General features: G+C 41.1%; 1 protein-coding gene across 1 annotated transcript in view; it reads left to right on the top strand.

The window, feature by feature from the left end:
• LOC146798677 (girdin-like) overlaps window positions 1–16,139 on the top strand; it is a 439,241-nt gene that overhangs the window by 142,234 nt on the left and 280,868 nt on the right. The gene's annotated exons all lie outside the window — the stretch shown is intronic.

Below are 16,139 nucleotides of genomic sequence, written 5' to 3'. Positions count from 1 at the left end.
CAAACTCCAGATGTGGACAACAGAACACCTGATGAGTCTTGGAGAAGAGGACAAAACACTGCAGATGGAGCCTGTGGACATAACCACAGTATTTCTGATGCAGCCCCAGAATCTAACAGTTAGCTCAAGATGTGGCCTCGAGAACTGGACTCAGTACTCAAAAAAGCAATGCCCGGAATTGGACAAATGCATATACGTCTGGATTGTTTTCAAGAAAAAATATCATGACAATGGCCTTCAAAGAGCAAAATTGTCTTGCCCCCCTTCTCTTTCTCTACTATTTTTTTTTTTACTTCAGGTCCTGAAGAGCCACAGGTGAAAGAGAGTCAGATGCTCCATTTGGAGCTGCCTCCCATGCAGCTATATCTTTATTCATTCTGGGTATCTTTTTTATATTTTTAGCCTTACAACACTTTCATTTAGACCAGAAAGGCATCTCAAAGTTTGGGAACCTGAGAAAGATGTGTATTGGTTATTTTCCCAGCGGTAGGGCTCTTTCAGTTTTGTACTTGGATTTCCCTCAGATGGAGGTCAACCGCTTTCTTTGTAGTAAGTGGAAGGGGAGCGAAAAGCACAGCCTACCATGTAGTGAGGCTGGTTTTCTTAAAGTGCATCTTCCATTTGTAAACATGATAGTTAGGCACGTTTTTCCTCATGATATGAAGAGTAAATGAATGGGCAAGTTTGTTAATGGGAGCACAGGTAGCTCGAAGAATTTGCATAGTATAGGGTTATTTCAAAATTACTTGTTTCTTCTTCCACCAAAACTTTCTTCACATCAATTGAAAAGTTGGTACCTCCTTTTAAGAGACCTTAGTACTCAAGGCAGAGAACCTTCTTGCAGCCCCAGTAGTATCAATATTACTTTTGCATCTCTATGGGGAGAAGGAAGGAACATTAGATGTCATGTGCTATGATTTCCACATCAGCCCTGGCAAAGCCTATTTAATGAATCCTCCTTTCCCCTACATTCATGGCTTCTGGTGAACAGGATGACACTTGCCTTATAAAAGTGGGGGCTGTGGTGGATATACATAATATGTGCTAAATTATAAGGTTGGCATACTACCCTAATAGTCCAAAATCTCCTTTCCATGGCGCCCAAGTTGATATACTACAACATAAGTTTGGCTAGTTTTACTGATGGCCCCATTGTGAAACACTCTTACATACATTGCAGGAAGGGATGCTATTCTGGATATTTGTTGGTGCCAAAAAACAGGAGGCTGGAGCTATAATCAAATGTTTAAGGTGGAGACTTTATGATGTGTAGGTCTTGGACTTAAAGGACTGGGAGTATGGGCTTGGACTGTTAGTATACTTATGTCCACAGTCTCAAGAGGATCTGTCACATATAGTTCCTTTGCTTTGCCCTAAATGGACAGCAACATCAGTTTGCAGTCATGGCATTCAGTCATATTTCTACCTGAGACTGTTTTGAAAATACGCAAGGTTGTGTAAGTTCTCTTCCACATGGCAATTGCATAGGATTCAGGTTTTCCCCTAACTGGTCAGCTGGTTGTTGTTGTTAAGGGGCCAGCTACTGCAGTCCACTCTGCAACTCAAGTTTCTCTTTTAACTCTGCAAGATATTTAGTGACACTGTCACTGTACCTCCAGTTTATGTGGATTATCCCGGACTTAGTCATGGTCTGCATCTTCCCTGCCACTAAGAGGTGCAGAGCATAAGTAACAGAATTTGCTTTCCCAACCGATGATCATATTCACCACAGTGAATGATCTGTGCTTCTTATGTCAGTTCGAATTCTACTTTTTTGAAAATAATTTGCCAGGCAAGGCTAAAAATGAAACCACTGCAGTAGAAACTTTGTTCCCAATGGAATCAATATGGGGGACTGCTAAACTATATTTCATTGCCTGTGAGCCTAGCCCAGTCTCTCCAATTGTGGTCAGTCAAAGTTAACCATATTAAGTGAGAACTGATCACAAAACACAGACATATGTGGGTTTCTTTTCTTCTTTTTGTCTAATAAAGAAGAAGTCAGGAGAATGGAGACTAATTCTAGATCTCCGACAGTTTGCATGGTACAATGCAGGAAGGTCTTCAGTTGTTGCAGAAGGGAGATTTTATGTTCACCACAGAACAACTGGATGCATATTTTGATGTCCCCATCCACATTGAGCTCAGAAAATATCTCAGATTCGAAGTGGCTGGCCACCAATACCAATTCAAAGTATTTCTTTTTGGACTCAAATCAGCTCAAAGAATCTTCCAAAAACATGCATGACTCCACTTGCAGCACATCTGAGGAAACAAGAGTGCTAAGTTTTTCCCGGCCTTGGCGACTGACTAGCGAAGGAAAGAATGTCTAAGAGAGCCGCGGATTCTGTGAAAACTACCCTTAATCTTTTTCAGTAGGTTGACAACTCAACAAGAACAAGTCAATGTTCCTGCCCAACAAGAAGATACAATTCTTGGGGGCGATCTAACACGCAAACAAAGGCAAAGCCTTACCATCCAAAGAACAAGTGACATGTTTAGCCGATTTAGTACAGAAACTGTGAAAGGAAAGGAAGATCACCATGAAACTAAACAAGTCTCTTTTAGGGAAGTTGTCATCCTGCTTTCATTTAATCACAAATTGCCACCTGCATATGTGTCCATTCCTAGAAGAATTATATCAGCAGTGATGTCAAGCTCAAGGTCTATTCGACAGCCTTGTCTCCAAATTACCATGGATAAAACAGTGCCTACCACGGTGGTCCCGGCACATAAATACAATAGTAGGGTTAAACGTTCTTCAACACAAATCATGCTTTGTGATGACAATCAATGTATCCCTAGATGGCTAGAGAGCACATCTACCGGAATTAGCAGTAAGCAGCCTATGGTCAGCAGAGGAAACCCTCTTTAATATCAATATCCTAGAGATGAAAGATATTGCTCTAGGTTTACAAATCTTCCTACCACAAATAAAGCTAAGTTCTGTACTGATTCACATAAACGAAACTACTTCAGTGCACTATATAAACACACAGGGAGGCTCTCGATCTCTTCCCTTGTCCAAGAAAGCTTGAAGAATATGGAATTAGGCCATCAAGCATCAAATTCAATTGACTGCGGAGCATGCCCCAGGAATAGACAACGCATGGGCAGATGCCTTGAGCAGGACATACATGGAATAAAGCGAGTAGGAACTTAATCAGACTCAATTCACTACCATTTTTCAACTCTAGGACAAACCCTAAATGTTATCTCTTTGCAACAAATTGCAACAAGCCATGCCTCTATTATGCCAGCAGACATATACTACCGTGTCGTAGGGGAATATGTTTTCGATAGCTTAGTAAGAGACCTTTGCTTACTGTTTTCCCCTTCTATCTTTGATCTCAAGAGTCATAAACTGGATGAAAAACGAACCATGTGGACTGATACTAATAGCCCTGTGGTAGCTAAAACAGTTCTGGTTCACAGAGCTTCTTCTCCTATAAGAGCAATTGCACATACCCTAATTACCCCTACTGAACCTGCTTTCACGCTACAAGGGCCAAATACTGCACCCGGATCCACCATCTCTAAGCTTACCAGCATGGCTCTTGAATTCAATTCATTTCTTCGTTCGAAAACTTCAGATGATTGTGGAGAAAATTTGGCACAGGCTAGAATAAATATTATAAAGCTACATGGAAGGTTGCTTGTATTTCACATCATATTCTTCCATATTATTCCTCTCAGGCCCGAGTCTTACTACATTTAAAGTACACTTAGCTGCAGTGTCACGTTACAGAAGGAGACAAAATCAGCCTACACTTTGGTTGTAAAGAATTATAAAAGAGCTCCTGAACTGATTATTTAGGGTCTTTCCAATGCTGCAACATCCACCAGTTTATTGGCAACTTAATACTGTACTTTCGCAACTCATGAAAAGTCCTTCTGAACCGATACACAAAGTATACAAAAAATGTCTTTCTTGGAAACCCACTCTCGTATCCACTTCAATCTCCGCGAGAATAGTAGGAGTAATTAAGGTTTTTACAATTGTAGAGCCGTATCTGCAATTTCCCAGCAATGGAGTCATTTTACAAACTAATCCATGCTTCATACCGAAAGTACCGTAAGACCTGTTGTCCTGCTATCCTAAAAACTTTCTTCAAGAATCCTAGAATAATTAAACATTTTTTTTCTACCTTTGGGGTCCTTCAGGGTCCTTCGGGGTCCTTCAGGGACCCCCTGACAAAGGCTAGGGGTCAGGAACTCTCTACCCTGCCCCCTTTTCACGTTCGCCACCTTCCTTTTTCACTCTCGCACTGAAAACAAACAAAATGGCGTCCGACACTTCCTGATTTCGACCGATTCGAACGTTGACTAACATGTAACCACCAATCAGAATTACGCTCGCGCACGGTGCGCGCACGGTGCGCACTTATGGATATTTATATGCTTTTAAATGCTATTTTCTCAGGAACTACTGAACAGATTGACACCAGACCTGCAAAAGGCACTTCCCTGACCTGAGGACTACCTCTCTGCCAAATTTCAAGTAATTCTGTTCAGCCGTTCGGGCTGTACCTTCGACTAAAGGTCCTATGGAAAAATGCATGGGGAAAACGCGTTTTGGGACCCCCCTTTTTTCTCGGCCCCCGCATGACGAATCACCCCGAGACTTTCAGGGTAGGAGCTGAACGGAGCGCCCCATTAGTTTTGAAACTTTCACGAGGATTCGTCAACCGGCGCCAAAGTTATTCAAAATAGAATTCTTCAGATTTCCTATGGAAACTCGGTCCTAACTATAACTATCCACTGGCGACCGCCAGTAGATAATATATATATATATATATATATATATATATATATATATATATATATATATATATATATATATATATATATATATATATAATAATAATAATAATACGGAAGCTTATAAAGCGCGACAGCTACCCCAAACAGGGGTGTCCCGGCGCTGAACACATCAGACAGAAATAAGGCCAAAGAAGACAGTAGACATGATTTCACCATATCAAACTGACGTGAAAAGCAATGTTTTTAAGGCTTTTCTAAAACCAGCCTCCGTATTGATCTGTCGTAAGAAGCCTGGAAGGGCATTCCACATTGAGGCCGCACCAACCGAGAAGGCTCTGCCGCCCAACCGAGCCTTTACAAAGCGGGGGGTGCATAGCAAGTTTTGCGAATTTGAACGCAGTGCCCGGTTTTGCCTGTATGGACAGAATCTTTCTTTCAAATAACCAGGGCATTTTCCATTAATGGCCCGGAATGCCAGTGTCAGAGTCTTAAATTTAATTCTTTTCTCCACGGGGAGCCAGTGAAGCTTCTGTAGATGCGGAGAGACATGGTGGCGGAAAGGGATTCGCCGAACCAATCTCGCAGCCGCATTCTGTACCATCTGAAGGCGACCAATGGCATATTTGGGCAGGCCAAGATAGAGGCTATTCGCATAGTCAAGCCTAGATGTAACTATGGCATGTACTATGGTTTTGCGGCATTCCTCCGGTACAAAATGTAAAACTTTCCGAAGGTTTTTTAATTTACTAAAACAGATGGACGACACCTGCTGTATCTGGGCTGAAAAGGAAAGGTCCGCCTCCCATCTCACTCCCAAATTACGGATGTGACAGGAAGGAGTGGGTGGTGTGCCCAATTCAGGCGGCCACCACAACTCTGGATCTGGTATGTGGCCCTTGCCAAAAAACAGCACTTCAGTTTTCCCAGCATTAAGTTTTAATTTATTTGTATTCATCCACAGCGCTATGTCGCGCAGACAGCCCTTAAAGTTCTTAAAAGCATCCACTGAACGTTCCTTAAATGGAAAAACCAACTGGGTGTCATCAGCATAGGAGATTGCTTTCACCCCCCAGTTGGAGATAAGGGAGAACAGTGGAGCGAGGTAAAGATTAAAAAGTAAGGGGCTTAAAGCAGATCCCTGGGGGACGCCGCAGCTAAGCTGTTTTGGTTTAGCTTCAAAAGGTTGAAGAGCAACTCTCTGTGTGCGACCAGTCAGGTAGGAAGATAACCACCTTAATACCTTCCCGCCAAAGCCTGCACACAGGAGTCGCTGGACCAATATAGCATGGTCCACCGTATCAAAAGCGGCGGATAAATCCAGGAGCACCAGCAATGCTGATGCTCCTGCATCCAGTGACCATCTAACAGACTCTGCCACCTCAAGGAGAGCGGTCTCCGTACTACGGCCTGCTCGAAAGCCTGATTGAGTGTCATGAAGGGCGTTGTTCTGATCGATAAAAGTGGTCAATTGGCGCTGAACCAGTTTCTCCAGCATTTTACCTGGAGCGGGGAGCAGAGAGATGGGTCTCAAATTGCCAAGGTCACCTGGGTCCCCATTCGGTTTCTTTCTCAAGGGGAGAAGTGTGGCATGTTTCCATTTGTCGGGAAAAATGCCTGTATTCAGAGAGGTGTTCCATAGGTGGCAAAGCCCATCTGCCAAGGGTAGAGCTAAAATTTTCCATAATTTAGACGGGCATGGGTCATCTGGAGCGCCTGAGCGACATTTTTGAATTTCAGCTAGCGCCTCCTGATGGGAGATCGGTGTGAAGTTAATAAAAGGAGCAATCAGCCCTGCCCCAGGAGATATATCTGCTTTCAAAGTTGCAATAGAAGTTGTAAAAGAATCATAAACCTTTAAAATTTTATCTTGAAAGTGGTTGGCGATTTTTTCACATAAGGCTAGGGATGGCATCACTTCCGTTTCTATTGCTTTAGGTTTAAAAAAGGTTTGAACTACTTTAAAAACTTCACTGCAAGAGTGGTCTGCATTCTGAATACATGAGACCAAATAGTCCCGTCTGGCTGCTTTTAAAGCCTTATGCAACTCTTTTAATACCTTTTTATAGGATTCCTTTGCTAGAACGCAATAGGTCAGTCTCCATTTGCGTTCCAATTTTTTACATCTACTTTTATGTTCTTTCAGGTCATTGGAAAACCAAGGAGCGGAGGGGGAGCCTCTAGAAGGTTTCACTACCCTAACCGGTGCAATTTGCTCCACCGCATCCGCAATCCATTGGTGTATAGCCTCTGCATCAGCATTGGGGTCAGCCGAAAGACAGGGGTAATTGTCCTGCAGAATGGGGCTAACTGATGCCACCGAGAGGTTCTTCCAGTTTCTCTTTAAAATAGTTCGATTATTCTTAACGTGTTTAATATATGGCAGTGTAATTAAAAAGGGAATCAGAAAATGGTCTGACCAGACCAGCGGCAGCGGGGTCTCCACGGTAGTGCACCTAATATTTGAAAAAACCAAGTCTAGGGTATGTCCCGCAATGTGTGTAGCCGAGGGTACCTGTTGCAAAAGATTAGCCCCTGCTAGGGACGCGATCAGTTGCGCTGCTTGAGAACAATTTGGGTCATTTACATGAAGGTTAAAGTCTCCCAGGACCATAAAATTAGTATAAACTACTGATTTTTGAGTAATAAAATTACACAAAGTCTGCAAGGCAGACGTTATACAGTCGGGTGGTCTATAAATGAGAATGCCTGCAAGGGCGAATGAGGGTTTAATTTGTAGACAGAAATTTAGGCCTTCAATGCCCTGCATACGAAGTGGGGCTGAGGACACCAATTCCCATGCCTCTCTAAAGATAATAGCCACCCCACCCCCTCTTTTCCCCTCTTCTCGGTTAGCAAAACATATTTTGAAACCTGGCGGAGTCGCTAACGCAACTGAGGTCATTGCATCCGTACTTAACCAGGTTTCCGTTAAAAACATGATGTCCCATATTGATTTGATCAAAATTGCCCAAACCTCTTCCGCATGCCTAGGCAATGATCTGCAATTTACTAGGCATGCCTTAATTTTATCTGTGCATTTTATCTGTGCATTAATTTTATCTGTGCATATATATATATATATATCCCAAAAAACTGCTGTGCTTAGCGGCTCGCCGGTTCAACGGTTACAGCAACCGAAATTATTTCCCAAAAATAGCTTCAAACGTCCTTCCACCGAAGGTGATAAAGCAAAGGAACGGCACACCAGGAGAATGTACAAGTTTTTATTGTACACAAACAACAAGACGACGCGTTTCGGCGTTAAGCCTTTATCGAGTGAAATAAAATAGGCAAATTCCTCTAGAAATAGGCACCATTGTTTTCAAAGTGACGGAAAACATAGAAGACATACTATGATCGTATACGGAGCCTCGATCTTTCAATCAACAATAAATTTCAACAATAGATTCAATTCTTTGCCATGATCTTTGGTATTAGTCATGATTGTAAACATTAGCCAAAATTAATTGTTAATGCGTTAAGTCAATTATATATCTGGATTCTTTTACTCTCAAATTACGCTCCCGATCTCCTCCCCGGACATGTGGCAAGATCCGGTCAATACCGAAAAAACGCAAGAGTTTGTTATCGCTGTTGTGTGCAAAATGGCGGGCTACTGGGTAATTACCATCTCGATTAGTTATTGCCCGTAAATGCTGAAAAATACGTGTTTTCAATGGTAATTTGGTGCTACCAATATAGTAATACCGGCATGGGCATTCCAAAGCATAGATGGTATAGTCACTGTTGCAATTGATAATTTTCGTGATCTTCTTGGTTACCCCAGTTTTAGTTTGGTACTTAGTACGATTCACGCCATTTTTGCATGCCTTACATGATCCACATGTGGTGAATCCATTAGGGGGATTTAACCAGTTAAAGCCCACTGCTTCTTGAGGATAGCTATGAACCAGAGAATCTCTAAGGGATTTAGCTCTCCTATATGTTATTTTGGGACTTTGGCCAACATGCTTGCCAATTATGTAAGTAAGCCCCAATGTGCCTTCATAAGCTTTCTCAAATCTGATGCCCCTTTACTGAATGTAGTTATCATTCTAGGTATTTTGTCATTCTTTTTGATGGGGTCTGATTCTTGTTTGGATAGATCTTTGAAAAGGAGTTCCCTCTGTGTAATGCCTTTGAATTTATTTTTGGCCTTTTGCAAGGTTTTGGTGCCATAACCTCTGATTTTAAATCTATTTACCATATTGGTTTGCTCTGCAATGTAGTTCTCTGTTGTGTTACAATTACGACGGGCCCGTAGCATCTCCCCATAGGGGATGCTTTCAATGAGTGGAACGGGATGATTGCTTGACCCATGTAGGATGGTGTTTCCTGCTGTTTCCTTTCTGTGGAGACGTGTTGTTATTTTACTATCCACTATCTGTATGCAAATGTCCAAAAATTCACAGTAATCTTTGCTAAGTTTGTATATAAATTTGAGATTAAGATCATTTATTTCCAATTTGCGTATAAATTGCATGGCCTGTTCAACAGGACCATCCCAAATTAGAAATAAATCGTCAATGTATCTTATCCAAATGGGTATGTGATCAGTATATTGTTCATTATCTTCGGTCCAGACAATTTGCTCCTCCCACCAGCCTAGGAACAAGTTCGCTAGGCTGGGGGCAAAGCAAGTGCCCATCGCCGTTCCTGAGCATTGACGATAAACACTTTTCTCAAATAGAAAGATATTTTCTTCTAAGCAATATAGCATCATGACTTCTAGCATTGCATTATGTTCCCACATTGTGATGTGTCTGCTTTTGAGAAAGTGCATGCATGCTTCTACACCTTTTTTTTGCTCAATACATGTATATAGGGAGCATACATCAAGTGCGATCATTGTGAAATTGTCCTCCCATTGCACATCGTAAATTCTTTTTAAAAAATCTGTGCTGTCCTTGCAATAAGACCTCAAATTAACAACATATTTAGAAAGATAAGAATCCAGAAATATTGAAGTGTTTTCCAATAATCCCCCATTGGAGGAAACTATAGGACGCCCCGGTGGATTAGTGGCGTCCTTGTGTTTTTTTGGGAGGAGGTACAAGCAGGGGATACGTGGATTGTCAGTTTTAAGGAATTTGTACTCTTCTTCGTCTAAAAGACCACATAGATGCCAGTTAATCAATAAATCATGATATCGTTTGATAGATGTTTTGTATCTGTCCCAGTTAATCTCTTCATAACAAGTGTGATCAGAAAGTTGGCGTATTGCCTCATCTCGATACTGTTTTTGATCCATAATTACAATGTTGCCCCCCTTATCAGAGGGCTTGATAATGATGGTAGGGTCATTTTCTAATGCTTGTAAGGCTTCCCGTTGATCTTTTGACAGATTTTCATACTGACTTTTTGCTTTTTTAGCACGTAGTCGCTTGAGACCCTGTATAACAGCCGAGTTGTAGGCTTCGATGTTGTCATAAGGGACATTGGGATTATATTTTGATTTTGACTTCAGTCCGCTGTGAAAGGTTTGATTTGATTCCACGTCAAAATATTCTAGCATCTGTGTCATATTTCTTTCTTGTTGTTGACTATTTTCCATCGCCAAATCATAAAGATCATACATAATGTCAATGTCAGCCACTTGAAATTTGGCCGGGGATGTATTTTTGCCAGACATGTTAAGATTTTGTGATCCAATAGTCATTTTATACATTTTCATTAACTTGAGTTTGCGAACAAATAGAAATAAGTCAATCCTTGTGTCCGTATAATTAAGGGTTTTGCTTGGACAGAAAGATAACCCTAACAGGAGTACTGATTCTTCGATCAATTATAGTGAGCGAGAAGATAGATTAATGATGGAGATTGCATCATCATTTGTCTCAGAGTTATTGGTAACCGACTGTGTTCTTCCTCCCCTTCGTTTCACTCGTCTGTGTCTTTTCTTATTCCTCTTCCTTTTCCTCTTTTTGGACCCTTGCCTCTTGCTCCCCGACCTCTTCCTGTTTGTTTGTCCGGTTGAACTTGATCTTTCTTTTGTTTGAGAATTTGAAATTCGTGCAGGGAGGTTAGGGGGCGTAAGCCTAAAGGGGCGGCTACATTAAGTGCGTCTGAATCCGAGCTTAGTTCAGAACTGGATCCGGTGGAAATTTCTCGTTCTTTTTGCTGAGTTAGATTTGATCTTAGATTTCTTTGTGCCCAATCAAAGCGTTTGGCATATGTAAGAATACGTCCTTCCGCGTAATCGCGTTTATCTCTTAGAAATTTAAGTTGCTTCTTTACTTTAATAGTATCCTCGTATTCCTTAAGTCTTGTGGGCAAGGTTTGTAGGAATTCAATCACAATTTTGTCTGTTTTTACTTTGTCCAAGTCAGCTCTTAATGATGATAATTCTTTCCTTGTTGATTCCAAATCGATCTGTGCGTATTTGATTAGAATTTCCAACATTCCTTTAAATGTTTTTTTCATATATTCAGCCCATTCAGAAAGTAAGTCTGGGTTTGGATTCTCATAGGTCGGGACGATGGAAATCCTTAAGCCTCTTGGCACGCGGCCGACTTCTACGTAGTTCGTTAGAGATGTAATCTCCCACCACTTGTTGATCTCACGTTTAGATAGTTTCTCGAGTTGGAATAGCTTTTGTTTCAATGAGGGCTCGATTGTAGATTCCCCTGTGCCCCTTGATTGTATCGGGGAAATTGCGTCCAGGTCTTCATCAAATAATGATACAGCAACAGCCTTTCTCTCGTTCTCCCACTCCGACATTTATGCAAAACTTTTTCTCCAGACACTCGCAGTGATTTATACGACTGCGAGCATCACATCTGTTCCCAGGGGCAAAATCGATACGGAAAATGCGGGAATTAGCAGAGCTTTCAAAGGGGAAACAAGGGCGGGTGCGGAAACAGCATTCCAGTCCTCCGACTATGCTTAGCGGCTCGCCAATCCCACGATGTTGGTGCTGGTTCAACGGTTACAGCAACCGAAATTATTTCCCAAAAATAGCTTCAAACGTCCTTCCACCGAAGGTGATAAAGCAAAGGAACGGCACACCAGGAGAATGTACAAGGTTTTATTGTACACAAACAACAAGACGACGCATTTCGGCGTTAAGCCTTTATCGAGTGAAATAAAATAGGCAAATTCCTCTAGAAATAGGCACCATTGTTTTCAAAGTGACGGAAAACATAGAAGACATACTATGATCGTATACGGAGCTTCGATCTTTCAATCAACAATAAATTTCAACAATAGATTCAATTCTTTGCCATGATCTTTGGTATTAGTCATGATTGTAAACATTAGCCAAAATTAATTGTTAATGCGATTAGGTCGTGCAAAGTTGTGCTTTTAAACAAATGTGCATTTCGTCATGTACAATAAAGTGTTTTGGTTAGATGTGCAACCGCTCCGTTGCTATGTCTGAAATTGGTCATTTTTCATTTGTGCGAGCGTAAATGCCCTGATTAAGCACTATTGACAATCCTGAATGACCATGTGCAATATACATAACGGATTGAGTTTCGGACACTCCTCTGCCATACTAATGATAAAAAACCGTGTATGCGAGTTCTTGCCCTCTCAACAAAAATACAATCTACAAATATGGGACCGCTCCGTTAGTGTGTCTAAGTTTAACCATATTTCATTTATACAAGCGTAGATGCCATGAATAAGCAGCATTGACAATCTTGGATCACCATGTGTAATATACATAACAGATTTTGAATTAGGGACCGTACTCTGCCATACTATTGATAAAATACCATATATGTGAGTTATTGTCCTATCAACATGAGTACAATCTGTAATTATGCCATCAATGGTTGTACATTCTTTGAGATTTGCAGCGCGACACATGACAATTACACATGTCAAAAAAGGAAATTATAGATATATATCTATGCCCATATATATATATATATATATATATATATATATATATATATATATTATATCACTTTGACTCGTGATGCATCCAATTTGAAAACGAAGAGTGCAGACCTTCAATTGTGCAATTATTTTTATTCTTAAGTCTTCTACCATAATATATTATCTACTGGCGGTCGCCAGTAGATAGTTATAGTTAGGACCGTGTTTCCATAGGAAATCTGAAAATTCTATTTTGAATAACTTTGGCGCCGGTTGATGAATCCTCGCGAAATTTTCAAAACCAATGGGGCGCTCCGCTCAGCTCCTACCCTGAAAGTCTTGGGGTGATTCGTCAAGCGGGGGCCGAGAAAAAAGGGGGGTCCCAAAACGCGTTTTCCCCATGTTATTTTCCATAGGACCTTTAGTCGAAGGTACAGCCCGAACGGCTGAACAGAATTACTTGAAATTTGGCAGAGAGGTAGTCCTAAGGTCAGGCATGTGCCTTTTGCATATATGGAGTCAATCTGTACAGTAGTTCCTGACAAAATTGCAGTTAAAAGTACATAAATATCTATATGCGCGCACCGAGCGTGCACGGTGCCGTGCGCGAGCGTAATTCTGATTGGTGGTTACATGTCAGTCAACATTCGAATCGGTAGAAATCAGGAAGTGTTGTCCGCCATTTTGTTTGTTTTGGGTGCGACAATGAAAAAGAGAGGTGGCGAACGTGAAAAGGGGGCAGGGTAGAGAGTCCCTGACCCCCTAGCCTTTGTCAGGGGGTCCCTGAAGGACCCCGAAGGGTGAACAAAAAAAAAATATATATTTTTTTAAATCGCGGGGTGCGCGCACGGTGAAAAACCTTAAAAATAATATATATAATAATACATACATAACTTAGCATTTAAAAAACCTTGCAAATTCACTTAAAAACCATAGGTTTCACACATGTTATAGTTAGGTGGACATTTCACTCGTAAAAAACAAATGAAATTCACCCATTATAGTTAGTTAAGATAACTATAACTCGCGCGACCGCCACTCTATCACAAGGATGATGTCATCAGTGATGTCATGAGTGATGCCACTGACCATGTCATGAGTGATGTAATATGTGACGTCATGAGCAGTGGATTCCGGGCGCGCGAGTTATAGTTATCTGAACTAACTAAAACGGGGGAATTTCATTGGTTTTTTTACGAGTGAAATGTCCACCTAACCATAACATGTGTGAAACCTATGGTTTTTTAAGTGAAAAAAAAAAAAATATATATATATATATATATATATATATATATATATATATCACCTTCGTTTCCCCAAGAGGATTCCTCACGCACTCACGGACAGAAGCCAAGCTTAGCCAGTAAGGTTTTGTAGTAATCCATTTAATCACAGCGCGCAAAAATTAAAAATAAATACATAACTTAGCATTTAAAAAGCCGTACAAATTCACTGAAAAAACCATAGGTTTCACACACGTTATAGTTAGGAATTAGCATTTAAAAAACCTTGCAAATTCACTTAAAAAACCATAGGTTTCACACAAGTTATAGTTAGCTGTACATTTCACTCGTAAAAAACCAATGAAATTCCACGTTATAGTTAGATCACGTAACTATAACTTGCGCGACCGCAATGCACAATGTGTCATTTCAGATGTCATCATTGATGTCATGAGTGATGTCACTGACCATGTCATAAGTGATGTAATATGTGACGTCATCAGCAGTTTATTGTGGGCGCGCAAGTTATAGTTACCTGATCTAACTATAACGTGGAATTTCATTGGTTTTTTACGAGTGAAATGTACAGCTAACTATAACTTGTGTGAAACCTATGGTTTTTTAAGTGAATATATATATATACATATATTCCACAAACATAGACACATATGCCAGTAGGTGGTACAAACCTGGGACCTGGAGCAACTAATTTATCATGACCTCAAGCAACTAATTCATCAGGTGAAGACTTACATTGCAAAGCCACAGAATCAGCACAGTTCCAGCACAATACTTCAGCATTAGATCGTTCATAGATTGACATGATTGAATTATTCCCTGAAATTAGGCTGGGAAACTCCTGAAGTCAATGTTAACATAGCAGTATTTCAGCACAGCAAATGGACACACATTCATAGGCTACCAGCAGCCATCCACCTTATTTTATGATCCAAAGTCCATCCAATGAGGTGCAAGGGCACAGGGTCTCAACCCTCTTCAGAGCTTCCAACTTCTGCATTTTGTACTGCACACCTTTAGGATGGCAGAGAATCTCCAGAGTTTTGCTGTTTTCTCTCAAACCTTCAGAAATGCCTTTTTTGGGAGTCAAACACCCACACCAACAAAAGTAAGCAGTGATTGCTCCTTTCTTTAGGTTACTGAGACGTTGATCCCTACATGTGTTCCTTATATTTACCTGTCATCATGACTGAATCCTTGAGATCCTTGTTCGACCCAGTTGACCCTTGTGGGACACAGAATATCTTTGTTGAGGAATGCCTAAATAAAATGAATTTACTGCCTTCATTAGTCAGTTCATGTACCTAGTGACTGTTTCATCAGTGGGGCATGTAGTGACAAAACTCTGAATGACAGAGAAGGTCACCTCCTGAGAGCTCTGAAGGCTGTATCTAATGGTAAATCTTCAATCACAAGTGTTGCTTCTACCACATCAGGAAAGGCTAAAAACACAAAATAGCCATAGCAGCAGAGCTACAGATTAAAAGCCCTCTGCATCTGCCTTAATGACTCAGACTTCTGCCTTTTCTGGCTCAAAATCTTAAAAAAGTAACATAAAAACCCTCTTCTAAGGTGGTTCCTACCTCTTCTAAACTTGTAAAAAGATTTACACTGACCATGTGCCTCACTGTCCAAGTCAAAGATCATGCTTCCTCAGGTGAAATTGCTGACAAAAGCCTCTGCAGTGACAAGCTCATCTTAGACGTCACTGTTGTTGGACACACTACTGAGGACCAAACCATTACATCCATTAAAACTTTGTGTGCCAGCGAAGATGTCAGCAATGTTGATGAAGTCCACCCCATTAACAGCTAACCCTCAGCCAGAGAGATCTTCATCACCATCAACAAGAAAGAGCTCATCAGCGATAGCTGCACCGTCATTGACGCCCTCAACAATGAAGAAACTGTTGATGACATTTCCATCGACGAAGATAAAGCGGTCAGAGTCTTCCATCTGCAAGAACAGCTTTTTCCTCACTATTGGTAACCACATCGTTGACAGCAGTATTTTCCACTTCAGCTACCACTTTGTTGACTCTGTCGCTTCCACAGATACCCACTGCCTACCACTATTGTCTTTGGTATCTCCCATTAGAATCACACTTGCATGACCACCACACCTGCTAGATGACTGGTTGACCTCACAAAGTGATTAAAAAAGAGAGAGTGATGGGGATCACTTTTGTTCCAAGGAGGATGGACTTCATTCTAACATGCTTCCAAGCAGAGTGTCCTAATGATATTGATGTACCAGGTGACATGGATGATGAGGAAGAGCTTCAGTATAAGGGAGCTCGGGGATATG

This window comes from Triturus cristatus, chromosome 9, assembly GCF_964204655.1.
Source record: "Triturus cristatus chromosome 9, aTriCri1.1, whole genome shotgun sequence".
Classification (NCBI taxonomy): domain Eukaryota; kingdom Metazoa; phylum Chordata; class Amphibia; order Caudata; family Salamandridae; genus Triturus; species Triturus cristatus.
The sequence above is the reverse complement of the archived record's forward strand: the minus strand, read 5'-3'. Positions and strand labels throughout refer to the sequence as shown.